The following is a 6,965-nucleotide window of genomic DNA, read 5'->3' as shown; positions in this document are numbered from 1 at the left end:
TGTGTTCTTGCCATTCACTGAAGGATATTATGTGTGCCTGGACTGGATTTTTTCAGTCTAATGAAACTTTAAAAGTGCCGATAATTGGATATTGATTTAAATCCCTTTTTGGATAATTATGATTGGTCAATCATGGGTCAGCTGATTATTCAGCTACTGCATATAAATGCTAGACTCACTAAGAGTCAGTGTTGCACTATCTACAATGCTGTAGATGTTTTGATACTTTAAAGACTTTTTTGAGCTGTCTACATTGCAAGTAAGTCATACCTGAAACTGAATGTATCTGGTATTTATTGCTGTCATTTAATCTTTTTACACTCAGGGATTTAGTACTAATGCAGCTCATTTTGTGAAAGTGTTTGAAAATTTCATCACTATTCTGCCATTTCGAGAGCAGAGACAAGATAGATTATTTAGTGGTTTTGCATGAGTATATGTTTATGCTTTTAAAATAATATTAAGGTAAATATAAACACAGGGTAATGAGATCACAACGTATCCTTTTAGGTACACAATTATATTTAACAAAGAATACTACACTTTTAGAATAAGGTGCAAACTTTATTAATTCTTTATTCTATCTAGACAATAAAATACTCATAATCGTTGTTCCGTTCCAAAACCAAATTCATATCACTGTCCAAATTCATATCACTGTCAACAAAAAAACAAACCACATAACAATTTAATAAACTGATGTTGGGTTAACTTAAGAAGTTAGAAAGTTGAACAGAGAGGAGAACGCCACTCCTTTTGTGCCCATGCTATGTATTGGACTCCTCTTCATCTTCCCGTTGCAGTTGCTCAATCAGCTGCTGCCTCTCTGCTGCTTGCCGCATCCGCATCATAACCAGACTTTCATAGTCACGCTCTGAGCACACAGAACCCTGCAATGTCGTGGAGTGGCTGGTGTAGTTGGAAATTGTCATACTGGGATTGCCTTGCAATACTGACGATGGCAGGCCGTCCAACCAGGAAATCTTTAAAGGATTATTTACTAAACCAGTTTCATTCTTTATTGCCAACTCAGCTGCCTTGACTGTTGCAAATTCCACAACCGCACTCCCTTTCTTCTTACTGGATATTAATAAATTTAGCACTTCTCCATACTTCTGCAGGAGTCTCAGGAGGACGTCTTTGAGTAGCCACCTTTTGTCTCATTGTGCTTCTTGCACTTCCATTTCAGTTTGAGTTTGGCAGTCACTATGCTGTCAGCTTTGTTCCCTCCAGATTTACCGTGAAGTCTTTCTTCTCTTTCCAGTCGGAGCTGTTCCTGAATCAGCTTCTGCTGCTCCTCCAGCTGGCGAGATCCCTCCTCTCTCAAGGGTATAATCTCTTGTTCTAAAGTTCTGGTGATTCGTATTTCTTCCTCTTCAGTCACTTGAGCTTGGGCTTCTCGTTCCCGAGCCTCGAGGTCTAATTTAACTTTCTTCCTCCTGTCATCAAGTTTTTGAGTCCTCTTTGCTGCAGCCTTCTTGGCTTTTCTCACCTTATCATATGCAGCTTTCGCTGCTGCATCTGTGAGCACTTCTAATGCTTGAGACAGCTGGTGGAACAGCTCCGCTGCTTTAGGGTTATCCGGGTTTTTGTCTGGATGACAGGTCAGTGCCTTTTGTTTGTATGCCTTCTTAATCTCTTTCTCTGTGGCCTGCTCCCCGATCCCCAGAAGGGAGTACAGATCCAGCTGCAGTATCTCCTTGGTGGCTGCCATCACCTCTCTTCTTTTTATCCCAGAAAAATATTTCTCCCTGATCACTTGTTTTTTTTCCACAGCTTTCTCACACCAAAACAGTCCCCAAAGTCTCTCTCTTCCGCCTTTTCTGCGGCTTCACATCCTGCGGGCCCTTAACACACTGACTGCTGGGAAACGTAGTTCGTCGAACACCTGCAAGTCAACTAAGCCAGGGGTCGGCAGCTTGTGGATTGTTCAACATCCATGTGTGTCTCTTTCGTGGTGAGTGCCAGCGCGAGCACCAGATACGAAAGCTAGTATCAGCAGCTCGCGCCGTTCGGGAAGGAGGAGGCGCAAAGTAGTCTGCTGATGATCTCATCGAGCTGCACGGACTAAAATAATATTGGCAACCCTAAATATAGTGTTGGTTTCAATACTGCAAAATTTGGAGATGTGCAAAGATGAACACATAATAATAAATCTCTGCCAGTGCAAACTTAATTTTCCCTCAACTGACCTGAATATCTTTCTTTGCAGAATGAGAAAATATTCAACAGACTGAACTTCTGAGATTATTTAGTCATTTACACAGCTCAGCAGTTGGAAGAAATGATTCCAATATCTACAAAATAAAAGCTAACCCTTGATTTTATAGTTTTGCTAAACTGCAAAGCTGAGCGGTCTGGATAGGGAAGTAAAACTACAGAAGGGAAAAATGAAGTCAGAGTTAATGATCTCCATGCATTTCAGAATGTTTTTGCTTGCTGCTATTAGATGAGCTGTTTGCTGCTTTAGCAGAACTAGCAAATTTCACTATCACATAAAATAATAGGAGAGAACATTTCCATTTCCAATGGACTCCTTTAGAAGGAGAAGTATTTCATGCACCTTTAATTAGAATAAGCATCACCTTCAATGGAAAGGTCTCTCTTATAACTCATTTGTACCTTGAGTGCTGTCCAAGCTGCATAGAATAATAAGGAAGTAATCCATGAAAACATCCCTCAAGAATAGTGTTAAAGTGATGGTAATGTAACTAGTAAACAATATATATATATATAATATCCTTTCGGCATCGCTGCTCGAGACAATTTTGTATTCTTTGGTTATTGTAAGTATATGTAAACAAATGGATCATGCATACTGCAGTAAAACACTAAGTTGCTATATAGAAACCAGTCTTTGTTTTGAATATGTATAACTCTACCTCAGATGCCCTGATCATTGTGCAGTTCCTGCTTGTCATGTGGTTTTAGCTCAGGAAAATCTGAAGTAATTTTCCTTCATTAAGAGCAATTCAGAAAAGAATGGTTACAGTTTATTGTTAGACTAATTTCTATGTTTAAACAGTATACAATTATCCCAATTAAGAGGAGGGTTATGCTTGATACTGAGGCAGAAGCAACATACTAGAATTTGCTGTTGATAGTACCCGGGCCAGATAATTTGCACATACATATTACAATTATGACCTGATTGTACTAACAGTGTCAGACCCTCCAGAGCATTTGGGGAAAAAAAAAAACAATTAACCTAAAGTAAGATTGTAGTGGTAATATAAATCCTGCATGCACAATAATTATTTGTTTTTCAGTATCCTTTATATCTTACTCTCTCTGTCGCTTTTTCTTTCCACTCATCTTTCTCTCTTTCTCTGCCTCTCACATTAACATATTTTCCACTCTCAGACTTTCAGGATATCCACAATCAATATGCAAGAGATAGATTTGCAAGCACTGCTTCTATTGTATACAAATCTATCTCCTGCATATTTGTTGTGGAAATCCTAAAAATCTGCATGAATAGGTGTGTCCCAAAGACTGGGTTGAGAAGCACCGAAATAGATTATTGCAGGAGTTTGTATATATTGGACTACCAAAGAATCAACTCCAACTTCTACAATTACTGCAACATGCAGCTGCAAGGCAGCTCTTTGAGCTGATGTTGCGGGACTATATCGCTCTGGACCTGTGTTCATTACTCTGGCTCCTAAATTGGCTGGAGATTGCAATTCAAAATAATTACAGTGGTGCATAAACTATTATATTCTGTAAGTTCCTGAAATTTATTTATTTATTTATTTAGAATTTTTATATACCGACATTCTTGACAAAAAATATCAAATCATATCGGTTTCCATATTAACTGAACAATCGCGACTAAGGCGTTACATTGAAAACAAGTCGTCAGATAACAAATAGTGTGTTAAGGCGTTACATTTAAACAAGTTGACAGATAACGAATAACAACTGCTGATTAAGCAAGAGTCACGTGTTTATTTAAGTCATCTAGTAGGAATTTATTGCAAATTCTTAATTTGTGGGATTATAAACTTCAATAAACACGATCAAGTGTGTTTTCCTTTATGGATGCAGTGTTGTGGAATGCACTGCCTGAAGATTTAAAGAATGAAATTGAAGAGGGGGCACTGGTGAGCAACAAGGAAAATGGTCGCTTAAAACTTCAGCTCTTCAGATCTCCTTGCATAAGTTTAAATTTTGTTGTTGATACTCATCATTGAAGACCAGTAATTTGCCTCTACTACTTCATCACCAAGTTAGTATCAAAGCCTTGCAACATCAAAGCTGCTTTCACTAATGCTTTCAGGACAAAGAAGACCAAGCATGACCTGCCAACACAAGAAAAACAACCCTGGCTGAAATCTCTCTTGCCTTCTGACTCGATTATCCAGGAGTTAGAGTACCTAAAGGAAATGCTTCGGAACACTGAAACAACTTGTGCCATTAAAATAGAACATTCGGACTTAATGACAAGTGTTGCTGCATTTCAGCCCTGCCAGGATTCACTTCAGCAGAGAATGGATGAATATGAAGTCATGATTGTTGAGCTTCATGCTGCGACTATCAAAATGGCTTCCCTACAACGTGATCTAGATGACCTCTCCAACCAAAATCGGTGAAATAACATCAGAATACTAGGAATACCAGAAAGTAAAGAGGGCTGATATCCTTCTATTTTTGCAACAACCCATTCCAGCGAGCCTGTGCCTAAAGTTTGATTTACCCTTGGAAATAGAGTGTGCTCACCGCATAGCTTCTAAGCCTATTTCTGATGCAAGATATCCATGCCCTGTCATTTTGAAAGTCCTCATTTAACAACAAGTGCTGGAGATCTTAACCACTGCAAATACCAAAGCACCAATTGTTCATAATTCCATGCTTTTCAATCACAAACTTACACATACAGGTTCTCAGTCATACACTTACATTCATGCTATCTCACACACATAGGCTCTCAATCACAAACATACTCTCTTTCACATATAAAGGCTCTCAATCATTCATATATATGCTGTCTCACTTACACACACACACAGGATCAAAAAACATATGTTTGCTCATTCACTCACTCGCTTCCCCCTCTCCACCGAACTAGCGGCAGCAGCATCCTCCTCCACTTCCAACCCTAAAGGCAGCAGCAGCATCCTATACTTTAAGCCCTCACGGAGAAAGGAGTCCCATTGGCCGTGGGGGTTGATATTGTTCCTCGTTTTACTCTGAGCCGCTCTGCTCATTCTTCAGGCCGCACCTCCCTTCTCTTCATTGGGCCAATGCTGCCTGTACTAGCATGGTCTCTTCTTCCCATGCATGCACCTGCTGCTCACCACATCCTCTTCTGGGTCATGGCGGGGGGGGGGGGGGCAGGAAAAAGAGAGCATGCCGGTGCTGCTGACTCCAGCTGTCCTGCCATGTTCCACCTGGGCTATCAGCATTTTAAGCTCGGGCAGAGGACCTATTTACCTTGGGTAGGGGGAACAGCCGGGGACTAGGAAGTATGGTGACACTCCTGCGTGTGCTTGGCAACACACTAGTGTGTCGCGACACAGCAGTTGAGAACCACTGCCTAAGAGTGCTACCTCTGTTGCTCTGGCTGTCTCTGAGATTCTTTTCAAATCCCCTTCTCCAACAGTTCTTGTTGACTTTTGGTCTTGGCCTGCTCATTTGTTACTTTGCACACTTGCTCCACCACTCCTTGGGGTTTTGATGCCTCATCCCTTGAGGTATATCTTGGGTGTTTTAACAACTTTTTGCAGTTAGGAATTCCTTGCCCTATATCTTGTTGGGATGTGCAATCATTTAGGATGAATTAGGACATTTCAATGAAATTGCCTAATTCTTCCTGGTTCAGGGAACCCAAAAACAGAATCAAATTTTCCTGAAATTTCAGGAAAATTCAGTTTTTGGGTTAGTGCGCGCTAACTCCCGTTAGTGCATGCTAATGTTAAAATGGGAGTTAGCGCACACTAACCCGAAATTCAGGTCCACCAAATTTCAAAGGCCTGAACCGAAGGAAATACGAAATTTCCCACAGCGGGCCAAAAATGAAGCCTGAACCAAAATGTTCGGGTTTTGCACATCTCTAATATCTTGTGGGCTAAGTTATTCATCATGTATTAGTTCAATAATTTCAGACCTGGAGGAGCTGAGGCAGACAGAGAGGTATATAGATGAGACCTTCAGGGACATAGTAGCCAAGTCCCAACTTCAGACTGGCAGCCCTGGTGCTGCCTTGGAGGAAGAAGGTCTCATGATCGGAGAGCATCAACCTGTTGCAGCAGGAAAGGATCCTGCAGCAAGGACCTGCCCTCCAGGTAGTATATTGTCCTTCTGTACCAAGGATGTGTCTCCCAGGGCTACTGTCCAGGAGGGAAGGTTTAAGTCGGCCGTCATAGTTGGAGATTCAATTATTAGGAATGTAGACAGCTGGGTGGCTGGTGGGCATGAGGATTGTCTGGTAACATGACTACCTGGTGTGGAGGTGGCGGTCCTCACACGTCACCTAGATATGATTTTAGACAGTGCTGGGGAGGAGCCAGCTATCGTGGTACATGTGGGCACCAATGACATAGAAAAATGTGGGAGGGAGGTTCTGGAAGCCAAATTTAGGCTCTTAGGTAGAAAGCTTAAATCTAGAACCTCCAGGGTAGTATTCTCTGAAATCCTCCCTGTTCCATGTGCAGGTGCCCAGAGACAGGCACAGCTCCGGAGTCTCAATGTGTGGATGAGACGATTGTGCAAGGAAGAGGGATTCAGTTTTGTTAGGAACTGGGGAACCTTTTGGGGAAGGGGGAGTCTCTTCTGAAAGGATGGGCTCCACCTTAACCAGGGTGGAACCAGACTGCTGGCACTAACCTTTAAAAAAGAGAGAGAGCAGCTTTTAAACTAGAACAAAGGGGAAAGCCGACAGTCGCTCAGCAGTGCATGGTTCGGAGGGAGGTATCTTCAAAGGATACTATTGAATTAGGGCATCCCGACAGAGAGGTTCCAAT

The 6,965-nt window shown here is 41.6% G+C and overlaps 1 pseudogene; it reads right to left on the bottom strand.

Annotated features, from left to right (window-relative positions):
- Nucleotides 1-689: 689 nt before the first annotated feature.
- On the bottom strand, nt 690-1,870 carry LOC115088804 (annotated as a pseudogene).
- Between the last annotated feature and the right edge of the window lie 5,095 nt (nt 1,871-6,965).

Source organism: Rhinatrema bivittatum, chromosome 3, assembly GCF_901001135.1.
Source record: "Rhinatrema bivittatum chromosome 3, aRhiBiv1.1, whole genome shotgun sequence".
Lineage (NCBI taxonomy): Eukaryota > Metazoa > Chordata > Amphibia > Gymnophiona > Rhinatrematidae > Rhinatrema > Rhinatrema bivittatum.
This window is presented reverse-complemented; position numbering and strand designations above follow the sequence as displayed.